The 26,202-nt window shown below is 35.7% G+C and overlaps 1 protein-coding gene across 5 annotated transcripts in view; it reads right to left on the bottom strand.

Moving 5' to 3' along the window:
• sano (CABIT domain-containing protein serrano) overlaps positions 1-26,202 on the bottom strand; it is a 711,482-nt gene that overhangs the window by 489,831 nt on the left and 195,449 nt on the right. The gene's annotated exons all lie outside the window — the stretch shown is intronic.

A 26,202-nucleotide genomic window follows, 5' to 3' on the forward strand; every position in this document is an offset into this window, starting at 1 on the left:
TCGGCGTTTTTAAAGTTTACATCGGGAAGTAACCAAAGTAGGCGGGGCAAATTCCGCCTATTTCAGGTTTTTTTTTCAAAATATTCGAGTTAAGATATCTTGGAATCCTTGCATTTTAGGTATGTAGTGTCTTTGGCAAATTTACTGAGAGGTATGTGAATGTGTGAATATTTTTGTTATCTTTTCGTTTTGTTACCTCTACAATTATGTTTTGAATAAACTCAGATGAAGTCCTTTAACCCTAAAACGTGTTTTTCATTGTTAGAGATTCCGGCGATTAGATAAGATTTACAGATTTGGTGTATTCTGAGACCTATATTAAAATTTTATGGCGAACAATTTTGTAGAACATTTCATATTTTCGAAAAAAGGACTTCAGTGAATTTGCCAAAGACACTAAATACCTAAAATGAAAGGGTTCCAAGATATCTTAACTCGAATATTAAAAAAAAACTAGAAACGGGCGGAACTTGTCCTGCCTATCTTTGTAACTTCCCGATGTAAACTTTAAAAACGCCATTACAAGTATCTCATATTTTTAGCTCTTCTTTCACAATCTGTCCAGTTTTCCTTGTAATTTTTTTGTTGTCGCAAAAATTTATATGAGAATTTTATAGCCAATGACTTTGTTTTTCGACAACAACCAAACAAAAAATCACTTAGAAAATCGATTAGAAATCTGAACAAAGATTCGTAGATTCTCCCGAAATTGTTCAGAGGATTCGGACATCCAAAATTTGGTTTGCTGTAAGCATCTGATACAGAAGGACAAATACATATCAAGGTGCGAAAATTCTGTCATAGTATTTGTAATAAAGCATTGCAAAATAGGGTTGCCAGCCAATTCGAACTATAGGAAAATTTTGTAATTACATAACTAACATTAATTCGTATATACAATTTTCGAATGCTGGGGTTTCCAAGCTTAGCTTTCGTTCTCCCACAAAAATAACATTCTAATATGCCTGATGATCGGACTTAATCACCCGTGAAACGTAGCATAATGGTTAAATGTATGGGACTTCGGTGAACTCTTAATTTTTCAATGCACCTCTTAGGGCAAAACAGTTCAACTCGAAAGAGAATTAATTCAAATATCACTATAAAAATGGCCTTCGGGTTAATAAGGCAAAATAAAATAAAATCATTTCCAGTTGCACGAATGAATGACCTTTTGCCTATTATTGACTATAATTACTTTTATTCCATTTAAATTTAATTTTTATGATATATGAAATAAAATTTTATATAATATTAAATGATATTTTGTTGAGTTTTTACCTAAGATTGCATAAAATCTTAATTATAAAGTGATTCGATAAAAAAGCTTCCGTGCAAAAAGCTTTTACAGTTTTTATTTTTAAGAAGTGTTTACAATTTTTTGAAGTCACTATAAGCAGATATTTCAGTTTTTTTATCGAATCACTTTATAATTAAGATTTTATACAATCTTAGGTTAAAACTCAACAAAATATCATACAGGGATACGAGATTGTAAAAAAGTCGTAACCCTAGTATTGATATGATATGATTTAGTGAGAAACAAAAGGTTATGCCATTTTGGATAAATCGGTTGGCTCCAAAGCTTTTTTTATAGCGACTTCAAAAAGCTCTTATAGAAAAATGATTTAATCTAATCTCATCAAAATATCATACATCTATGCGAAGTTGTAAGCAAGTCGTAAGCCAAATGTACATACATATACATATATATAAGGAAAAAGCATATAAGAAGACCAAAACCTACTGAAGTTAGGAAGTTCCGAATAGTTCTTCCATAATATTTATTTATTGAATCCAAACTTAGTTTTCTTTTTGAATGTTTGACATCTTAGAAACCCCATTACTTTGGTCGATCATTTTTGTAATAAACAAAATCAATACATTTTCCCTAAATTTTCATACTTTTCTTCTCACATTGTTTTGCATAGGTCTATTTATTCAATTTTGTATGCAACTGCATATTTCTTTTTGTTATTTAGAATAAATTATTAACACTCGATGACGCATAAACCAGCTACAACGTAACCACAAAACAATTCTCTCAAAAGCAACAAGTCTTTTTCAGTAAAAAACAATAATATTTCTTTAGACGTGAATTGTTTTCTTTTATTGTTGTTTGTTTTCTTGAAATGTAGTTGACTTTTGTTGGTTGTTATGGTTGTTGAGACTAGGGCCCCATAAATAACTTTCGTTAGAAACCAGACGTTAACTTCATGTGAGAGTGTGCGCATATACGTATGTACATATGTGTATTCAAGTATTTTTCTGCTGCCAGCATAATTGCAGCTATATTTGTTGCTTGTAAACATTTTTTTGCTAAACAAAATAAAATTAAGTTACAAAAAAAGAAGTGCCGCCATAAAAATTACCAAAGACAAATCCAAAAGAACACAAAAGCGGCTACAATTGTTCTAATGTGCAATTCATTGCATTGCATTTCACAGTGAAGGCAAACAAACAGTTGTAAAGAAAGAATGCGTTTGGCATCAAGCAAGAAAAAACATACACACATACAAGCGAACCTTCAAGCCCCATGAATAAAACAAATAATACCCCTTCTCCAGATAGCTTTCAGTCAGACAAAAAAAGACATTAGTTGAAACTATAGCTATTGTAAACCTATAATTAAAGTTTGAAAATAGAATAAAAACTTTTGATTTGAGATGCCAGGCACGAGTCGTTGATTTGTTGATAATGGTTACAATGGGTTAAACAGAAAACACAAGATTTGATATTCCTGTGAGGAGGGGTTAAGGTTGAATTTGGATATCCCGCACACTTAAAGAATGCACTGAGAATAATTGTTTCTGAAGGGTGTGCTATGCAATGAAAAATATACGTTTCATTATTATTATATCATGAATAGATGTATAATTTTTTCATCAATTTACATCATCTCGGATAATTTCTTTCAAATCCATTTAAACAACTTACGATATTTCTATACGGGTGTAAAGTTCTCATCCAGTTTGCAGGTTTACATTACGCGATCGTTCTCAATGTTTCGGTCTCATACAACGACTGGATTCGATTCATACTATTCCGCTCCTAATTAGCGAAATTACATATCGCTCATTTACTCAAAGAGTGACACATCTCAAAAAATCAAGTTTCGAGAAAAACGCGTTTTAAGTTGGCTATTGAAATTCGACTTCTCAAATTAAAATGATTATTACACAACAACTAAACTAACTACTTGGACCATATTTTGCAAACAGCTAGCCAGATATCAGTGCAAAATTTCTGTGCAAGACCAAGCATGATTTGAAGTGTTTTAGTGTTTCATAAACTTAAAAAACTTTTGTGTTGATTTATGCGAAACTCGTAGTAAATGAGCTGTAACTCCTCGAGTTTTAGAGATATCAGCAAGAAATTTGACACATGATAAAGTAGAAGTCGTAATAATAAAAATTGCTAATTCAGAAAATGCATTTTTTGAATTATGCCACTCTTTGAGTAAATGAGCGATAAGTACTTGTAATACCTGTTTGAAGTAGAATAGTACGATCCATGGACAAAAAACGTACTATGGGGTGGGTGTTTTTCGACAGAGATATACCCGCAGCCTATGTGAATTGAAACTTTCATCTACGGACAGATCGAATGTTCTTTTCAGAAATTTGTGGCCCTTTTTGGACACTTGATCTTGACGACAAAAAGGTGGATTAGAATTAAAAGTGTTGCGGAGGAGGTACTTGAGGAAATATACCGACATAGTCCATTACGGAAGTGGATCTTATTTTGGGTGATATATTTTTTCGATAGATTTCGCGTCCACTAGTCAGTTCAGTGGGTAATTTTATAACTTTTGGACCAGTATGCCCGGAAGCATGAACTTGTCCACGGAAAACATAATATCGCTGTAAACAGGAACACAACGAAAAGCATCGTTATACATTTTCAAAGGATGTTCGAACAGACCCTAAACTACACTTAGACACAAATGTTGAACTTTTGTGAGGGAGATCCGATATGGGCCATTTTAGAAGTTAAACTAAATTTGTTTGGACCCAATTGGTTGTCCCCCTAAAGATATTTCGTGCATATCATTTTAGTGTCATTTTTTAAATATTGGGAAAGTACCCAAAGTTGTGGACCGGTATTGCCCATCTTCAAACTGAAACTAAGTTTGGACAAAATATGACGAAGGCCAAATTAAGAACCAAATCTGTTGAACTGTTCGAGAGTTATAGTGCCAGCCTCTACATATGGTGCCATAGGTTTTTTTTACACCTTTCGGGCTATTTTCTCAAGAAGTATGGACTTTCCCCTGAAAAAAAAATCTTTTACCGTTGTAATTTAGGCAGTGAATGCAACTTGCTTCAACAAAAATCAAAGTTATTCCAGAGAAGGTCTTAAAGTGAACTTATCCGAACTTTTTCGAAGGAGTGGACAAATATTGTCCATATTCGAAACTGATCTATATCTGGTAGGTATGTATATTAGGATGTGTAAAATATGGACCAAATCGGTCACTCCTTTCAAGAGTTATCGTGAATTTTTGAACTTTAGTGGGGGAGGTACCTGAAGAAATGGACCAATATAGTTTATCTACATAAACTAATTTGGGACAAAATATTAGTAAAGCCAAATTTTGGAATAACCGTTCGAGAGTTATCTTGTATTCCAACCACTACACACGGTGTCATAGAGTTTTTTTTTTTGCAACTTTCAGGCTATTTTCTCGGGAAGTAAGGACTTCCCCCTTTTGAAACTTGTAACGTAATATGGAGGCCAGTGAACGCAAGTTGTTACAACAAAAATCAAAGCGATTCAAGAGCAAGTCCTAAACTGAACTTTTCCGAACTTTAATGTGGGAGGTACCCGAAGGAGTGCACCGATTGAGTCAATATTGTAACGTCATCTAAGTCTGGTAGAAATTTCACGATGTGCAAAGTATGAACCAAATCGGTTACTTCCTTCAAGAGTTATCGTGCGCACAAAATTTCCGAACGTTTTCGAACTTTTGTGGGAGAGGTACGGGAGGGAATCGACCGATATAACCATATTCGAACTTAAGCTAAGTTTGAACAAAATAGTACGAAAGCCAAATTTTGATCCATTCGAGAGTTATCGTGCGCTCCAGCCAGTCAGACAGACAGATGGACGGGCATGGCTAATTCAACTCCAAATAGTCTGAAACGGGGTCTAACACCATCATTTTGATGAGGCACATTTTACCCATATGAAATTGTTAGCATAAATGCTGAGGATATAAATAGGGAAATGCAAAAAAGTTACGAAGGAGAAGAAAGAGATGTTCATGACCTAACCATCGGGGCTGGAAGCGACTTCGAATCTGATAGCAACAGCAAATCAAATACAACCGTTATGGAAATTCCCACAAATGATGTTCACTAAATGATTAACGAAGTGAGCGAGAGTATTGTAAAGCTTACAACAGAAATTAAGCATCTGCCAGCGATGCAAGTTTAAGAAGTAGCCGGAGAGAATGATTAAAAGACAGCAGAATGCATTCAGGGCCACCAAGCACACGCCTTCCACTTTATCGGAAGCGGCGAAAAGGATAATATTTCCAGAAGAGCAAAACACTGCGAAACCATCGATGAAGAAAATAAGTAAAACAGTATCAGTCGATATATACCCTCAGGCTGCGTGAATTGAGACATCTACCTCTGGACAGGTCGAATACCGGCTACACAATCGTAATATTTTTCCCTAAAAATTATGCTTTTAGTGGGTTTTCGGAACTGTGTGGCCTTTTTTTGGGTGGTATGAGCTGGCCGATAAAAATATATAGATATTTTAGGGTATGCGAAAGTTTTTCTAAAAAAGTTGATTTGGATTAAAGCGTAAATGTGTTGAATTGTGACGGAGAAGGTACTTAAATGTACGTACCAAACAGGCCAATTTGTGAGTGGATCTAAATTTGGGTGTCATTTCTTTCGATATTTGCCGTGCAATCCAGCCATTTTAGTTGGACACCCACGAAAATTATTATATCGTTGTAATCAGAATCACAAAGATGAAAATGAAAATTGCAAAACAATCGTCGAACAGTGAGAGATGTAGCTGAAGAAGTTGTCCGCTATATAAAAATCTTCGAACTTCATTTAAGTATCAGAGAAATCTTACGGTGTGCAAAGGTTGTCAGGTTATCGCACTCACAAGTCATTTTTGTTGATCATCGTAGGGTTTTTTAAGCTTTTGGACCCCTTTATCGGGATGCATGGACTTGCCGCTGTAATACGTTATATCATTGTAAACAAGACAGCACTGCTGTACTTAATCGAAAATGTTTAGCTTTTGTTAAGAAGGTTCCCCAAAATGTATTCCAATATAAATCTTCTTGAGTATTGGAAAATTGGAAGAAATTTTACAATGTGTAATTTTTTTCACCCAAACCGGATACTCAATTCGTAAGTAATACTGCTCACAAGTCATTTTAGTTGGTGCCGGCATGTTTTTTTAGAGTATTTGGGTTAGTTTACAGTTGTAAAAAGGCCGCAAGCACAACCTGCTGTGCTCTTATACTGCACTTATGAAAATAAATTGAATTTATGTGTGGGAGGTACTCGAAGGACAGACATACTAACAGGTGGACGGCATGGCCAAATCGACTCCAAATTGTCTGAAATGGATTTGGTGTCTAAAACCATTATTTCGATGAGGCACATTTTCATTGCGTCAAAGATCATCCTACCTTGAGCAAACGGCGCACACTGGTCGAAACCACTGATCTAGCTGCGCGAAAGTAAAAAAATCGAACTATAAAATTGTGAAATATTTTCCATTGTATCGATTGTTGTTGTAAATATTCACTCAGTTATTCACTATCAAATACAAGAATTTTTGTTGCATCAAATTTTAACAAATTGTAGAAAAAAAATAACTTCATATTTGTTTAAATGTTAAATAAATTCGTAATGGAACTGGACAAGCTTTATTTTTAATTAATAGCAGAGGGTGTGATTTAAATTATAAAAATTAGTTTGTGGCCTGGAGGTACTTAGTTATATAGCAATAAATTTTCAAAAAATTAAATTTTTTAGTGTTTTTATGGGTTGTACGCGCTTGTTCCATAGAGTGCATCTTGTAAACATGGCCGAACTTGGGTTCGATTATTTTTTGGGAAATGAAATTGGACTCTCTCAATACGGAATAACCACATTAGGGCTGCAAATATTTGCAAATCTTTTGATGACTGCATAAGGGATTTTGCATGAAATTCGTACAAATTTAGCTGTGCATTTGTATGGGAGCAAAATCAAAATATGGACCTATGTTGAGAAATGTTTGCAAGGAGGAGTTCTACCCCCGGAGACACTATAATACCATGTTATAGTTAAATATGTTATTAAATATGGGATAACAAGTAAAAATTCAACGAATCGGGGGTACCATAAAAGGGGCTACATCGAAACATAAATCCGTATTGAAAATGCTTTGTAAGAAGATTTTATACGCAGTGAGAACACGGCATGCAAAATTACAGCCAAGTTGGTTTAAAAATGTGGTCATGATATTCAAAATACCTTAAATTGGGAGGTACATGGGGGCTATATCAAAACGTGCACCTATATCCATAATTTTTGGTGGAAATATTTTGTGACCACTAGGAACCCTAGGTACCAAATTACAGCTAATTTGCTACGAAATTGTGGCTTAAATCCTCAAAATACCGAAAATCGGAAGGTACTTTTATATTGGGGCTATACCATAACATTAGCCGATATTGTTCATATTTGGCCCATTATTACCCCCAGGTACAAGCTGAGATTCAGTGACGTATCTCAATTGGTTTGTAATTTCGCGCCGCTAGATCAGTGCTTTCGACCACCGTGCGGCGGAGTAAATTAAAGGATATGACAGCAAACTCGAGACGAAAGACATTCTCGAAGTCTTATTAAACAAATCTAGACTTTGGACATGAAGACATGCGATCTTTTCTATTGTGAGGCCTTATGGTGGGACTCGATAATCTCTGCTTGGCCCGTCTGACAAAGACTAAGGACTAGAGCATTCATTACTTCTCAAATGCCGTCTGTTTTAAAGTAGACAGGACAAGAACCGGTGAGTACGAGGTTGCCAAAAACGACAGACAAGACTTTGGATGTGAAGAGGATGACAATCACCTCACTGCAACGGCAACGGAAGCCTTGATGTAACAACAACATAAGTATTAAAATATTTTCAGAATATTTTAAAATTTTGACTATATGATAAATAGTTAACATTGACATTTCTAAACATGTATTACACATTTCAAGTTACTTTATAAGAAAACAAAGACCCACAAAAGCTCCAACCACAATGAAAGGGTTAAACTGGATTTAATTATTTCAGTGAAATTCAAGTAGCATTAATAAACATTAAAAAACATGTTTTAATTTGTTGTTGTTTTTGTTGCTGTTGATGCTTCAGCTGATTCTGATGATGAGGCTGTTAATGCTGTTCATGTTGTTGTTGTACTAATGTTGTAGTAGTTTCTCACTGCTGATCACTGCTGATAATTAAGTTGGAGCATACTTAGATGTTGTTAGATTCCTGTCATGTATGTTGCCATGTATGTCTGTAGGTAGGTGGGTACAAGTTCCGAGTACTCCGATTGTGGTTGTTCTCAATGGCCACTACTACTGATAGCTGGCTTGGTTTAGAGTATCTTTTACTTCGTTTTGTTTTGTTTCAATAAAAAAGTAGAAAAAACAGTGAATAATGCTGGCTACCAGTTTTATGTGTTAGATATAATAACTTGTTAATGTTGTTGGCTGTTGGTTCCAGTGCAGCCTTAAATGCAGAAACTATTCATGCTGTTGTTGTTGCTGCTGCTGCAAATGCATATTAACAACAATGTAAATGTAAAATCCATTGAAACAGCAGCAACAACTACTTTAAGAGGAAAATTACTACTAAGCAGAAAAAAAGAATAAAAGATAAATACTCTTGAAGTAAAATAATACTTTAGTAGTAAACAACAAACATAGAAAACAGCATACCACAAACAATAATAACAACAAGAAAATAAAAACATTTAAAATAAACAACATTGCAATGTAATTCAATGCAATGGAAATGAAAAAAATACAAACAAAACAAATTCTATTTTAATAAAGTCGTTGTTTAACTGACACCTGGATAGTGCTTAAGGTGAGGTCTATTACCCGCTTATACACATTGGTTTAGATTATGTGTATTTATGCGTTGGTATGAATACTAAATTACTCATATTGAAAGATATTTTTTATTATTTTAAAGAATAATTTTCGGAAATAATCAGACCATATCAGAAGTGTGATTCTCTAACTCATTTCTGAGTTCTCGACAAAAATTGGTAAAGTTAAAACGCAAAAAATGTGTTAGAGAATCGCACTAGAGTTCGGGTTTAGTACCAATAATTCACCAAAGACCAAATCAATATTCTCTGGAAAATTCTTTAAGGTCTTTTTCTTCTATCTTGAGAATGAGTCCGCCAAAGTAAATATGAAAATTAAAGATGACCAATTAAAGGCCAATTAAGAAAGATGAAAATTACTACCATGAATTAATCAACAATTGATGCTAAAAGCCATATTTCGCCAATAATTAAAACAATTAAAAAAACGTATTGTACCCTAAGCCGTAAATTTGGCGAAATTTTGTTTAAACCAAATTCCGTCACATTTTCCAAATTTCATCAAAATTATAGAGACATAGCTTATCTGATGCGCCAAATTCCTAAAATCGGTCAATTTCGCTATAATGTGGCAAACTTATTTTTATATAGAATTCCATCACATATAGAATTCCATAACATAGGACAGAAATTGTGCTCTAAGAATACTAAAAGCCTTTACAAATATAAAATTGTGTACCAAATGAATATAATTTACGTTTTAATAATTAATTAAAATTATTGTGAAATACCTCAATCAAGCGTACATTTTGTTATCGTTACCTTTAAAACCTGACATTCTACGAGTACTAACGATCGTGTTAATTATCCACAGACTTCGCCTAACAAGGCTGATCACTGTGAATATTAGACAGCATCGAAAACCTCGGCGGTATGTTGAATAATTACTATTTTGGACCAAACGTTCCTTTTAAATTGTAGCTACTGTAGCTCTATTCCTAGTTCACTGTACTAGTTCCAAAACGTATGAGTAACTTTATACAAACTAACGTGTGATATTAAGCATACTCAGACTTTTCATACAAATGATAGAGACCATGGGAACTTCGTAGATTGACACAACCCTACATTTCATACAAAATATTTTTCAAATTTAAAGGTATCTGACATTTATAACTTGGCGGTACCTTGTGTTAGTTACATTTAGTTTACTTTCAAAAATTCAATTGTAATGAAATATTAAAAATATTACTATTTTTTAAAACCGGTTAACCGACACAAAGAGCCGTTTTTTCGGTTAACCGAAAATGACGTTTTTGGCGAAGATTGGTTCCGGTTTTGGACACCCTAGACATAATAACCTTTACCAAAATGTGGTGGAGGGTATAAAATAAGATATGAAAGTTTCCATCATAAATTTTAGGACCACTGAAAGACCAAATCACCATAGTCCACTAACGCGGACTTCTTGAAACACTCGGGCCAATATAGAGGGAAGTATAGAGAATGAAATTAGAACATTGTATCAAAGACCACAGGGTTTATTAACCTTAATGTCAGAGGTATATGAGGAAGTAGCCGTACACCTACTACAACCCCAGCGACTACTCACTGTTAAAATTTTAACAGGAAATATGAGCTAGCTCAAAAACAAGTACTTTGGGTAAAAAACTATGCTCTAACTGTCCTTAATCTGGACATAAGCGAATATTTCAAAGTTTCAACCAATTCAGATACTCAATTATCAGACATATTAGATTGTGACGGCAGTGATATTTTGGCCATTACCTCAGGAAGTATGGAAGTGGCGGCACTTACATGGGAAGAAGTGAAAAAAATACATCTAGATAATATATCGAACTGACATTTTTATCAATGGGCCCTGGTGGCCTAAAAACACTCTAACAAAAACATTGCAGTCCTAGGTCCAAGTTTTCGCGAGGTTCCTATGTGACGAACCATCCTAAATTGAAGTATTTTACTGTTACCAAAACATTGGTCAATCGAATTTTCTGTAATCTGGTACCAGGAGTTCTTATTGCATACAAAACCTCCCCGCAAAATTTATCAGCATTGGTCCATGATTTGGTATATTTCTTATATGATTTATATCTCGATTTATTTTACCAAATATCCGAACCGAATATCTTTTAATAGTGAACTCATAAAGAAATGTGATATGGGTCCACATTTGACCACACCCTACATTTAAGGTTGCCAACCGTTTTTTGGTATTTTTAAGATTTAATCACCTTTTTCTGCAGAATTACCTGTAATTAAAGAGAAATTATTTATTAAAGGGAGTTTACAGTGCGGCTCCAAGTTATCATGATAATTGTCATTATACCCTCAGCATTTATGCTAACGAGGGTATATACACTTTCATACGGGCAAAATGTGCCTCATCGAAATAATGGTTTTAGACCCCAAGTATGGTTGGACGAAATGTGTTTCAGACAATTTGGAGTCGATTGAGCAATGTCCGTCCGTCTGTCTGTCTGTCTGACTGTCTGGCTGGCTGGAGCGCACGATAACTCTCGAACGGATGAACCGATTCGGTTCAAATTTTGGCTTTCGTAATATTTTGCCCAAACTTAGTTTAAGTTCGAAGGCTATATCGGTCCACTCCTTCCGGTATCTCCCACACAAAAGCTCGAAAATGTTCGAAAAATTTGTGCGCACGATAACTCTTGAAGGGAGTAACCGATTTGGTCCATACTTTGCACATCCTGAAATGTGTACCAGACTTAGTTAAGGTTTCAATATGGACTTAATCGGTCCACTCCTTCGGGTACCTCCCACACAAAATTTCGGAAAAGTTCAGTTTAGGGCCATCTCTCGAATCGCTTTGATTTTTGTTTATTCACTGCCCCCAATACAACGTTACAAGTTTCATTAGGCGCAAGTCCATACTTCCTGAGAAAAAAGCATGAAAGTTGACACCGTGTGAGGTGGTTGGAGCGCAAGATTCGGTCCAACATTTAGCCTTAGTAATATTTTGTCCAAACATAGTTTAAGTTCGAAGATAAGCCATATCGGTCCACTCCTACAGGTACCTCCCCCACAAAAGTTCAAAAATGTTCGGAAAAATTGTTCGTACGATAACTCTTGAAGGGAGTGGCGAAATTGGTCCATATTTTACACATCCTAATATATCTTCCTGATATAGATCAGGTTCAAATATGGACTATATTGGTCTACTCCATCCGGTACCTCCCACACAAAATTTCGGATAAGTTCACTTTAAGACCTGATATCGAATCACTTTTATTTTTGTTGAAGCTTTTTTCAGGGGCAAGTCCATACTTCTTGAGAAAACAGCCCGAAGGGAGTAAAAACCCCATAGGCACCATATGTAGTGGCTGGACATCCACTTCCATAGTGGTCAATGTCGATCCATTCCTTTTAGTATCTCCTCCGCAAAACTTTTGATCTTTAATCCTAATCAACATTTTTGTCGGTTCAAACGCCCAAAATTTCTAAAAACCCCTAAATACATACGTTTTTTGGGGAAAAAATTGTTTCAATATACACAGGCTGAGGGTATATCTCTGTCGGCAAAGCCGACTGATACTTTTTTACTTGTTTTATAAGCCTTTTTCTTTGAATTAAGTTGAATTTCGAAAAATTTGAAATGTTTAGAAGCGCACCCACTGCTTTGATACCGTGCGTAAACTTATAATTCAATGTGATCATGTGACATACCGTTAGATAGAGGCATCCGTGTGCATTTCTTCCGCCAGCTTACATTCGATGGTCGTAGAAAGGCTCGTGTCGATCCGCCGTGCTTCAAAATACGTTTATAATATCGTCAATTATAACCAGTAAGGAAAGGATCATAGTCGGGCCGACTATATGATACCCTACACCACTTTGAATATGTAAAATATATATAGGAGATATATATAAATTTGAACTGATTTCTATATAATATGGTACATTTATTACTAAATAAAATTTCGTCACACATTCCAAATTTCATCAAAATTGGACAGATGATATAGGGTGTTCGGTGCAGCAAATACGTGAAATCGGTCGAAAATATATATGGGAGCTATATCCAAATCCGAACCGATTTCGATATTATTTGGCACACTTATTTCTAGACCGAGTTAAGTCACACAATCTAAATTTCATCAAAATCGGACACATATAGCGTGTTTGGTGCAGCAGTTACGTTAAATCGGCCGTAAATATATATGGGAGCTATATCGAAATCTGAACCGATTTCGATGTAATTTGGCACATTTATTTTAAGACCGAACTCAAACATATATAGCGTGTTTGGTGCAGCAAATTCCTGGAATCGGGCGAAAATATATATGGGAGCTATATCCAAATTTGAACCGATTTCGATATAATTTGGCATCGGGGCTCAAAGACATTATACCCCTTACCACAGTGTGGTGTAGGGTATAAACACTGTAAAAATAAAACACAATCCTGAACATATCCCAAAACTGCACAGTTTTGTATTTTAAAATTTTAGGTGGGATTTACCCGGAGGAGTAGATCCAAGTGTGGACTATGTTCGTACTTGATTTAAGTTCGAAAGAAATATTATGATGCGCGAAGGTTGGACTAATGACAATGTCACTCTGTAAAGTGACCGCTACATTATGGCCCTACCTACTATAAACACTACCACCCTAATGTATCATTACTGCAGTAGAGACAACAACACCATACACTTTACACATATCACTTGTATTACCTATTTCTGATTTGTTTTACCATCACTAAGAGGAATGTGAACTTCAGTGTATTTCCTGTTGACTCACCTTACAAATAATTCTCATTCACTCCGTAAACCCCAAAGGATAAGATGTTGGGGTTTCGTCGCAAAATTTTGCCGAGTGTTTGCGTTAGACGAAGCTCAAGAAAAGACGTGTGGCATTGACCGCAGACAAATCCGCTTGGAACGAATACAACAACAGACGTCAGCCTTACGATTCGTATGCTGCTTGCGATTCGTCCGCTCCTTGCGATTTATTCGCTCCTTGCGATTCGTTCGCTCCTTGCGACTTTCCCGCTCCATGCGATTCGTTTGCTATTTGCGACCCATTCGCTCCTTGCGAGTTGTTCGCTCCTCACGATTTGTTCGCTCTCTGCGATTCGTTCGCTCTGTTACCTAACTATACTCGATTTTTTCTTTCCAGAATAATACCGCGATCGGCGCATTACCACTCACCCGAATGACACGCAGCCGGAATACCGATCCGATCCAACGAATGCCGACCTGAGTGTTGCCACCCAAGTATTCCCGGACCGAGTGCTACCACCGAGTTTTCTCGAACCGAGTATTACCGAACGAGTTCTGCCGAGCCGAGTCACAGTGGATCCACTTGTATGGAGAAAGTGGCCAAAAATATTTCCCGTGTAAATATCAAGCTAATGCGCTGGTTACAGCTTTGTGCTGCTGCGAAGAGTGTTTTAAGAAACCACCATCGTAACATTCTCCCCCCTTTCCCCTCTGGAGGGGGTATACGGTAAGAATTGTTTTATGCTGTTAATACAAAATGACATGAACAAAGATCCCGATTATCTTATGATGGAAAAATAGGCTTGGGGAAAGAAAACAATCTCGAAAACAACATAAAATCCAACCAATTTAGCGAATTAAAAAAAATCAAAATTTTTGTCTGAAAATTGGTAAAATTTTTAATATAGATCTTATGACGTTCTTCCTGGAAGGAACGCACCGCCAACGTAAGACAAGTTTGGAAGAAGATTTCTTCATCTTGCCACTGATAGCAATTATGTTAATGTACGTGGTCAGATAACAGAGTTATACGCTAATATATCCATAGAAACCCTATTCTATGGCAACTTTAGTCAGCGGCCCACCATTTATAGTCTGGCACTAGATGGCAGCTGATTTTAATACTGAATAATCTTAAACCTATGAACTACTTTGGAAAATTATTCCCGAGGTGGGCACTGGTGGGCATCATGACTAAAACCTTAGGTCAAATTTAAGTATATGATCGAATTGGCATTACAAAATACAATAAGAAAATATGCAGCTAATTAGAATTCCACAACACGCTAAAACACTATTTTTTAATGAAAATTAAGCTATTACCACCCCCTTCAAAATCCACTATAATATTTTGCTATACGTATTAGTTTCGCGATATTTTGAATATATTTACTTACACTTAAAAAATATAGGTTGTACTCACAACAAAAAATATTAGTCTAATGTTCCGACTTTTGAAGCTATTTTTAAGAAGATCGCGTTAGAATGAAACAAAAATTAATATATTTTTTAAAAGGTCCATGTCATAGCTATCAGAGCTGCTAGATGTTGTACCAAAATCTTGACATTAATTTTTTTATTTTTGGCCAATGGGTGGATCCACTGTGCGAGTGTGCCATTCTTAGTATTGTCGAGCCGAGTACTGCTGAGCGAGAACTTCCGATCCGAGCATTGCCGAACCGGGTGTTACCGACTGCAAACGCCCGATTACCAACCAGATCACCATGCAGCTGGCAGCATCCACCAGAAGCTGCTCCCTAACGTAACATCAGTCAACTAACACACAATACAACTCGAACCAATCTCAAAACCATTGAATACTGATGTTTATGTAATTGTATCAATAAACATTGAAGCACAATTAACCGTTGTCTTTACTTAGCGTTCACGGGTCTTTAAGTCAACTCTGGCAGCGGCTGAGCTAATTTCAGCATTTGATAAAACCACCCGTTATAACTCCTTTCCATAGTTATCAGGCACTTTAGTGGGTCACCATTGATTTTTTTAATGATTTTTCCCGATTATGTCAAGAGCACGGACTTGCCCACGAAAAACATTATATCGATGTAAACATGACCAAACGAAATACTTTCGGTTAGAATTTGCTAAAAGCCTTTAAACTGCATTTAAACAAAAATTTTGAAATTTTATGAAGGAAGTACCCTTAGATGTTTTCCAATATAGACATTCTTGGAACTTGATGTACGTTTGGTCCTGGCAGGGTTATTTAGAGCTTCGGGGACATTATGTCGGGAGTATGGACTTACCCCCAAACGAAATTGTACCGTCGTGAAAGGCGCCTTGAGCACAAACTTCTGCAAACAAATTCCTGCGGATCCAACAAGAGCTCCCGTACTGCGCTTGTGCCAAAAATGTTGAAAATTTGGCTGGGAGGTATTCGAAGGAATGGAACGATGTAGTCCATATTCAAAGCTGATCTATACCAGGAGGAAATACTGCGAAGTGAAAAGTCTAAACCAATCTGTTACTCCCTTCGAGAGTTATCATGTTTATCATTCTAGCGAATAAACGATGTTCTCCTGAAGTTACTTTTCAAAATAGAAGGCCCTAAAGAAGTATCATATTTCATTTGATTTCAAGCAAAACAGATGAAGCAAACTTTTCATCTGCCTACTACCTGACTTATGAAAATCCTACAACAAAAATATGTAGCTTAAATTACATACATATTTATCTTTTACTCTCTTCGTTAGTTACCAACGAGATGAAAGTAAAAGTACAAAATTAGCAATACAAACAAATTTAAAATAAAGAGCCCCTGGTTGTTGCACTTGATGATTTCATTAGCTCTAATGGCAAAAACATGGTGAAAATCGAATTCGATATCATGATCTTGGATTACGAAATGTAAACAGGTATGTGCAAAAGCAGAAAGAAAACAACTTGTATTCGAATTGCAGCCAAGAGCAGATTTGTGTTGTTGGCAAAATTGAAAATTAATACATAACGAACGACCCCCTCAAAATACTTTTACTTTCGAAAGTCATAAAATCAACCAAGTTGAAGAAACAGCAATAAATGATTTGTTTTGATGCTAAGGAGTCAAACAATGAAGATGTTTGATGAAACTACTGGTATTGACTTCAACCATTTAGATGTTGGCAATTTTCAACAATAATATTTTGGTTTATTTGAAATTTTTGTCTGTTAGGGCGAAAATAATTTTAATAATATTTTAATAAATTTCTCGTTTGAGTTGAGCTTGATGACCGATGATTTTTTGCAAGTGAACCCACACAACCACTATTATGTGACCGGTTTCGCCGTTGGTAGCGGTTCATCAGACATATCGGCTGTGGAGTGGCTTCTCTGTCATCGAACTTATACTCTTTCAAATGCAATTTGTTTACTGTGGTGGATATTTGTCTACTCTATCTGTATGGCTTTCACGACAAAGGCTTAGCGCAGTTTGGCTCTGAACGCTAACTCGCCGTGATAACACTTTTTTCATCTGTTTTCAAGGACGTGGGTTTTTACTAAAATAATATTTTTATTTATTTATGGTTTCACTAAATGGCACGGCAATGTTTAGAGTTTTACTTAAATATTTAATATATTACACCTTTACTGGAGAACAAATGCTAAAAACGCCTTTTGAAGGTCCTCAGGAAGTCCGCAATTTCTGTCGATCAATTGCTTCATCCCATTTAAAATATCTGTCAACACAATTCAATTTATCATATTGAAATTTATTACGGAATTTCCAAGTAGCAAGTTATGAACTTGTCAGCCAGGTTTCCATATATTAGACAGATTACTTTCATTGAAACTAAAAAAGATGCTATTAAATTTTGGATTTTTTGGTGTTTGTCACATAACCGTATACAACGCTAAACCACTTCCTTGCTTGGAACGGTAATACTCAATAAAACTTGTTGAAATTGTTCTGACTGCATAAGAGTACTAAATATACTACGACCTGTAGAACATTTCTTGGTTATCTTTCTGACAGTGAAACTTGCTCCCAACAAGCTACCAAATATGAAAAGCGCTAAGCAATACGACTCTTTTTCATTTATTTGTTTTTATTATTTATTAAAATTAATTACTATTTCATGCCATTAACACCCACAATAGCCGAGTAATTCGAAAATTGATTAAATTCCGAAAGCCAGCAACAACAACAAAAGCAACGAAAAAGGCAACGTAATATTTTTAAACTTTCACAACCAACTATACACAGCACGTTGGGTATTTTGCAGCGATTTGTTACTCTTGTTTCGGCTTTAAATGATCGCCACACAATTTTGGTCAACAGAAGTTGCCGCAGTAGCCGGTTTCGTTTTTTTTTTTATTATTTGCACAGCTCTTCAGGAGGCAATCATATCTAAGCAAAATAATAAAAACTCTTCTAACTGTTCTTCTTGTTGCAGCTTTTTTTTTGTTCTTTCAGATCTTGACGCAATCTCCATTGGAAAGCCACGGCTATTATTGGCTTAGCCGGCAAATATCAGCATTGTACAAAAAAATGTTTGAAAAATAAATCCATATAAAAATTGTGTTTAAATATCGGTAATCAGCCTACGCAAACCACTCAAAGAGAACCACTCATTTTATGTTTGCCTCATAAATAAAACTTATAAAAGTAACGAATCGATTTTTTTGCCTAAACATAAGAGCCGTTTAGTGAGAATAGCTTTTGTCTTGGAAGATAATATTGTTGGAGTTATATTAGTGTGTGTGTCTTGATCTAGATAAAACATCTGGGGTCATGTAAATAGTACAAAAGTATTATCAGGGCGGTATACATTTTGGATAGTAATAACAGAACCACGCTCTATCGTGTAGTGTAGTTAACGCACTTGTAGATGTATATTAGGGCATAGGTGGTCAAAATTGCTCTTAAATAAGATGTAATAACAAAACAAAAAACAATTTTTTGATAGCCCTACCACCTAAATTTTTCCATTTGATCCAAAACTTTTGAAATTTTTGGCGATCCAGTAACCCTAAGCCGTGCCCGTGTTTCCATAGTAATTTGTATAGGTCCAAAGATGCATTTTCACGAAAATTCTCTAAAGGCCGCATTTATGGTCCAATCGATTGAAAAATTTTACTCGTTCATTATTGAGATTAAACAAGTAAAAATGTATCAGTCGGCTTTGCCGACAGAAATATACCCTCAGCCTGTGTAAATTTAAACACTTTTTTCCCCAAAAAAACGTATGTATTTAAGGGTTTCAAAATTTTGGGTGTATGAACCGACAAAAATGTTGATTAGGATTAAGTTCAAAAGTTTTGCGGAGGAGGTACTTAAAGGAATGGACCGACAGAGACCATGGGGTGTCATAGGGGGTTTTTACACTTGAAAAAACTTTTACGATCGAAATTGAGGCAGCGAATGTAAGTGGCTTCAACAAAAATCAAAGTGATTCGGTAGCAGGTCTTAAAGTGGACTTATCCGAAATTTTGTGTGGGAGGTACCGGATGGAGTGGACAAATATAGTCCATATTCGAACCTGATCTATATCTGGTAGATATATTAGGATGTGTAAAGTATGGACCAAATCGGCCACTCCCTTCAAGAGTTATCGTGCGCACAAGTTTTCGAACATTTTTGAACTTTTGTGGGGGAGGTACCTGAAGGAGTGGACCGATATAACTTATCTTCGAACCTAAACTAAGTTTTGACAAAATATTACGAAGGCCAAATTTTGTACCGAATCGACAGATCCGTTCGAAAGTTATCTTGCGCTCCAACCATTACACACGGTGTCAAAGGGATTTTTGCAACTTTCAGGTTATTTTCTCAGGAAGTATGGACTTGCCCCTGATGAAGCTTGTACCGTCGTGTGGGGGCAGTAAATACAAGTTGTTGCAACAAAAATCAAAGCAATTCGAGAGCAGGTCCTAAACTGAACTTTTCCGAAAATTTGTGTGGGAGGTACCCAAAGGCGTGGACAAATTGAGTCCATATTGTAATCTCACCTAAGATTGGTAGAAATATCACGATGTGCAAAGTATTGACCAAGTCGGTTATTCTATTCAAGAGTTATCGTGCGCACAAATTTTCCGAACATTTTCGAACTTTAGTGGGGGAGGTACCGGAAGGAGCGGATATAACCCATCTTCGAACATAAACTAAAGCTTCGTTCCAGAACTAAAAAGTTTTTACACATTTAACACATTTTGAACATTTTTCCCCGAAATGCGTTCCCGTACACCAAAAAAGTTGCAAAATGTTCACTTCTCTTTGAACAAAAATGGCGCTGAATGGCTCTCTCTTTAGAAACTTTTTACACGACAAATTTGAGCGAGCAAATATGTGCAACATGTTCGCCGGGTTCCGATTGGCTGACACGCCGACTTTGACATGTGTTCCAGTTTTTTTTTTAGTTTCTCCCATTTTTCCGTTCCCGTACATTTTGGAAAAATGTGTGTGTTGGACTCATTTTCAACAGATTGCTCTTTTGCCACTTTTATCTTTAAAAAATTACTGGAACGAAGCTTAAATTTGGACAAAATATTGCGATAACCAACTTTTGGACTAAATCAGTTCATCCGTTCGAGAGTTATCGTGCGCACCAGCCAGCCAGACAGACAGACAGACGGACGGACATTGCTAAATCGACTCAAAATTGTCTGAAATACATTTCATCCAAACACACTTGAGGTCTACCCTCGTTAGCAAAAATGTTGAGGGTATAAAAACGAATCCGAATTTCGATATAGCTCCAATATGCATATTTGGCAGAGTTTAGATATTTTTTCACTAATTTTTTAATTTTAGCATTACCAAAACCCGAACAACTGCACTTGTTATACATAGTATTTTTATCATTTTCAGAGAGTAGCGAATAAACGTTAAAATTTCAATGTATAAACGAAAAAAGAGCTGACAAATACAATTCAGCACAAAGGTATCACCTCAAGATTTCTTTTCATTTGACAGAAATTACACTAATTTTTCGTTAACATAATTAAAAAAAGAGTCAGTTGGCTTTGTCGACAGATATATGGCAAATAACAAAATTCCTTTGCAATTCCATTTGAAAAAAATCAAGGTAAATTTATAGAAGGTATGTGCATGAATTACAACAATTAACAAATTTACAAAAACAACATTGTTGGTATTGAAAATTAATTGTCAAAGAAAATATTGAATAATAGGGTCGTTCCAAAAATTTTCTCAGGAAAAACATAAATATATTTTGAAAATCCTCCAAAATAGAACAAATTTGAATGACAATGTAAATATAAAGCATTCAGAACTGTCGTAGGTCATTTTTATTACACGTTCAGGAAGAAAAACAATATTTTATGGTAGCAAATTTGGAAGTTTCAAATTTCATGAGTAGACCCTATTACATTTTGAAAACTAAATTTACAAAAAAGTAAGAATACAGCTGATTGTCACTTCTACCTTGTATAAATGTACCTTGAAAAAAATTAAAAAATTTTTTCGCGAGCACATCTACTATTTTTGGTATAGAGTTAAAAGAAAAAAATCTGGTTTCAAATCTGCTCGCGTTCACGAAATCGGCCGATGCGCGCAATAGATATAGCGGTTTTTATCCTCTTATAAAGAAAAAATATTTTAAAATTTCTTATTTTTTGTATTGAGAAAATGTAAGCATATATCAGTAACAGCATTTGATATCCATCCGTAGATGCACCAAAATTTCCAAAATGTGTTTTTATTTTCGCGGAAAATCAAAAAAAATTAAAAAAATCTGGCAATAAATTCAAATTATACTAACTCAGAGTCCGTATAAACCTCTAAAAACTAAATTAAAAATACGTACAGAAACTAGACAACGCGTAAAAAAATGTGAAACCAAAATTATAAACATTGGCTTTATAAATTACATATTATAACAACAACAAAAGAGAAGCAACTCATTGTTGGAAAATATTGTTACAAATATATTTTTTGGTTTGTATCGAAAAATTAGAAAAAAATATTTGAGAGTTCTCCAACTATTTCGCTAAAATCTAATACATAAATTAAAGTATTCTGATAAAACTTTTTCAAAATATATGGTTTACCATCGTGAAAGCTTAACTGCTTACTGTGATTACTTATAAGGATAGGAAATTAAGAGTAATATTGAAATTACTATCATTTAAAAGATATGAAAATTAAAAAGCCTGTAACTCGCGAATTAGTTAAAGTCTGTTGATGCGCATCCGATTTTGGATAAAGCGAATCAATCTCTTTCAATATTTATGCATATTTCGATGTTTCACTCAGCGGCCATTGTGTGCCGGCAGTTGCATCATGCACTGCAAAAAACCTTAAAATTGGTAAAAGTCGCGCAATGTGCATACGATTTTGATGCGCATCCGGTTTCATCAGCGCCCATTAAAAATACGTCAATATATACCTATTTCAAATAGATTCTTCAAAAACCGCGGATGTGCCTCCACATTCAATTTTTGGCGAAATACCCATATTACTCGCGTATCTCTGTTTTTTTATGACACGTGTTTTCGCAAATATTATAATCGCGAGTAAAGGATTCCATTTATGTAAAAAATTTTAAAGAAAATCGCGGTTTAGTACGCGGATTTGTCAAAATATATTTTTGTTGATTTTACGATTTTCAAGGTATCTATATCCGCGGTTTTAGTAGATGAATTCGATCTCGGAAGGCTTCATTAGAACCGCCGCGTAAAAAAACTAAATTCACGCGGGTTTCAAAGGAAATTGAATGACAGTTGTAAATTTTACACGCAAAAAATATGTTTTGTAAGAAAATTCACGCATAAAATTTTGGCCTTTCGACTCCAATTACTAGGATGCTGTAAGGAGCACACTCATGAGATATGCACCAAACGACGTAAAATCACGAGTTTTATAATCGTTTTATGAGTTTGGAATTTTATCTTCTTGCGCGTCCGGATAATTAAAAAAATTCAAAAAACCTCGAAATTCCGGCTTCAAAATGTCAGCATCAATTTTAGGTGGATGCAGTGGATATATCGAAAAATCATACACAGGTGTCTTATTGCCCATGGAGTATTCTGTGATTCATTCTTTGGGAATAGGTCTACAAAATGTAAGGTTAAGCCAGAAATCGCATGGGAATGTAAAAAAACTTGTTAGCTTCAACCCATTTTTACCCATTTTTCGACATTGATGCCAACACAGCTTCCACGAAAATTAATTTTAATGGTCGACATTATGGGATCCCTCCTAAAACAATTCATTTTAAAGAATTGTAGTCATACTTTATAGAATATGTTAACAGTTCGCGAATTCTGAAAGGGTGAAACTCGGATTCATCGATTGTAAAAAATTTTTGTTTTTCGCCATATACCCTCAGGCTATGTCTACCAGTGTTCTGCAAAATGACACTCGCTTTTAATGCATATTCGCATCTTCGTTGCTTTTACATTGTTTGCCATTGACATCACTGTTTAATGGTATTACTTGCTTTGTGTTTTCTTTCATGATAATGTGCCATTGGCCCACTCTCTCTTTATGGTGCCTATGGTAATGGATTGTTTAAGAATTTTGGCCCTTATCAGCTGTTGACGGCAGTGGATTAAAAAACAAGTTAGCCAAGGCTATAGTCAGGTCGGGGCCGACTATGTGATACCCTACACCACTACCCCTGTACATAAGCTTTTGACTGGTAAAATTCAAAATATTAAATTGGGATATCTTAACGCCTTTGCTCTGAATGTCTTCATTAATACAGGTCAATTTTGATGAAACGCATTTAAGTGCAGATGTACGCCGACCGTCAATAGGCTTCTTTCTCTGTGCGGGGGTTGATGGGAGTCAACCCCCAAAATTTCGTGAGAACCGATCAAAATTCCGACCTGTAGTGTGATTGCACAAAAAATGGAAAAAGGGATGCATTAACGACTATTGCGATATCTCTGTTGTTTGACCACCTATGACAACCTACTTCACATCGTTGTAAAGGTGATATTGTCTACTTTCCTTGCAATGTTTTGCTTTCGATATACCTCTTACAGAAGACAGATATTCGCTTTGAAATAAAACGTTGGCGTTTTCTACAAATGAATTTTTTCACATTCCGACCCCTGAATAATATCCGACCATTACCAAAATCAATAGGTGGGACCCCCATTAACACCCAAAATTTCGTGACGATCCAATCAAAATTGCGACGTGTAGCATGATTACAAAAAAATGGCATGTATTACCGACTATTGCGATTATTTGGCCTCCTACGCCAACCAGCTTTACATCATTGTGAAGATGGGGGTGTCTGCTTTCATAGTCAGACTTTTCTTTTGGAAAGTCCCCAACCAAAGCTGTGATATTCGTAATTATTATTAAAATCGCAAAAATTAAAAGTTGTGTTCTATTAGCGGCTATTGCGATAGCTTCGTTGTTTGACCACCTACGACAACCTACGTTACATCGTTGCAAAGGTGATATTTTCTACATTCGTTGTCAGGTTTTGCTTTTGGTATATCCCTTATAGAAGCGGAGATATTCGCTTTGAAATAAAATGTTGACTTTTTCTTCAAATAAGTTTTTTGCCCATTCCGACCCCTGTATATTATCCGACCATCACCAAAATCTATAGACTTCTTCTTCTCCAGGATTGAAATTGCGACCTGTAGCGTGGTTACAAGGTTTAGATGGACAGATGGACACACATAGCCATATCGACCAAGCTCGTCGAGACGTTCACGTTGGTATATATATGTATGTATCGGTCTACGACCATTATTTCGATGCGTTACAAACTTTTTGGCCAAAACCAACTTATAATACCCTCCCCACATAGTGATGTAGGCTATAAAAAAGCGAACATCGACCATACAAAACTTACGAAATTCGATCAGACCTCGTATACAAACATGGGTGAAATAAGTAAGAAAGTACCAATCAGCTGTGCCTACAGAAATATACCCTCAGCCTCGGACCTACTGAAAAGAAGCACACATACTCGTAATACTTCTGACGTCTATAGGGTTTTTTGAGTTTTTGGGCACATTTTTCAGGACGCATGCATTTTCCTCCGAAACAATTGTACCTAGAGCCACATACGCAACATGTTTAAAAACGATCCGAAAGATGTTGCCAATATTCGGACATAAATCGAGGCTGTATGATATAATACGATGTACAAACGATGGATACAATGGACCAAATCGGTTTCTCCCTTCAAAGGTTACCTTACGTACTACCCAGGGCCCGCAAGAAAAATTTTTTGGAAAACATTTCAAAACGATCCGAAAGGAGATCTTACACTTCACTTTCTCTGAATTTTGTGTTGGAGGTACCCGAAGGAGCGGACCGATATAGTCCATATTCGAACCCGATCTATGCGTGGAAGTAATACTACCGTATGTAAAGTTGTGACCAAGTCCCTTTGAGAGTTATCGTGCGCACCATTTTAGTAAATATTTTGAACTTTTGTGCTAAGCTTATACAAAATATTGCGAATGCTAAATTTTGCACCAGCCAGTCAGACGGACGGGCATTGCTCAATCGACCCCAAATTGTCTGAAACAGATTTCGTCCAAACATACTTGGGGTCTAAACCCATTATTTCCATGAGACACATTTTTATACCCTACACCACTATGTGGAAAGGGTATTATAAGTTTGTTTTGGTAAAAATGCATGTAACACCGCGAAATATTCGTCGGAGACCCCCCCATATGGTATACCAATGTTCATATCTCGACGAGATAAAGCGATTTTGAAATGTGTGTCCGTCCGTCCGTCCGAAATTTTGTATGGAGATCGGGTTCGGAGCAGAATAGATCCCTCTTTTTATTGGTGATGATCGTGAAATATTTAGCGGGTGAAATGGACCAAAAACATAAATTTTGTGTCTTATATCTTTATTCCTAAAAGAGACATTCCAGGCAAGTAAACTATACGTGGAGAAGGAACGCTTAACTGTGTTGGTGTACATGATAAGATGTGTGTTCGTTTACTCAAAATTCGTAGAAATTGTTACTGGATGTTGTTCGTTTACTCTACAGTACAATGCAAAATTACTTAGTCGTTTGCAAGAAGTTACTGGACTTGTACAAATTTGTACAAATTATTGAGTAAACGAACACACCTATGATAACAGCGTTACAGCCTAATACACCCAGTTATTTGTTTGTAGTGTAATCATAAACACGCTAGAGGTCGCAATTATAGCTCAATAATCACGGCTTTTTGCACGAGGTAAGAGTTTAAGTAGAAGAAGATGCCTACAATTTTGGATGATGATCTGATATTATTTAGCGGGTGAAATGGACCATTACTTTTTTATGAAAAAAAATATTTTTGGTCTATATTTTATTTCCTGGAGGGCATATGGGAAATGTTGCCAATTCTTTCATATTCTATTTCCAAAATATTGAATTTTTTCTTTTCGCGCTACATCAACGATTTTTGGTACATAGATTG

Source organism: Musca autumnalis, unplaced genomic scaffold (assembly GCF_047663935.1).
Source record: "Musca autumnalis isolate F117 unplaced genomic scaffold, ASM4766393v1 scaffold_5, whole genome shotgun sequence".
In the NCBI taxonomy this organism is placed as follows: Eukaryota; Metazoa; Arthropoda; class Insecta; order Diptera; family Muscidae; genus Musca; species Musca autumnalis.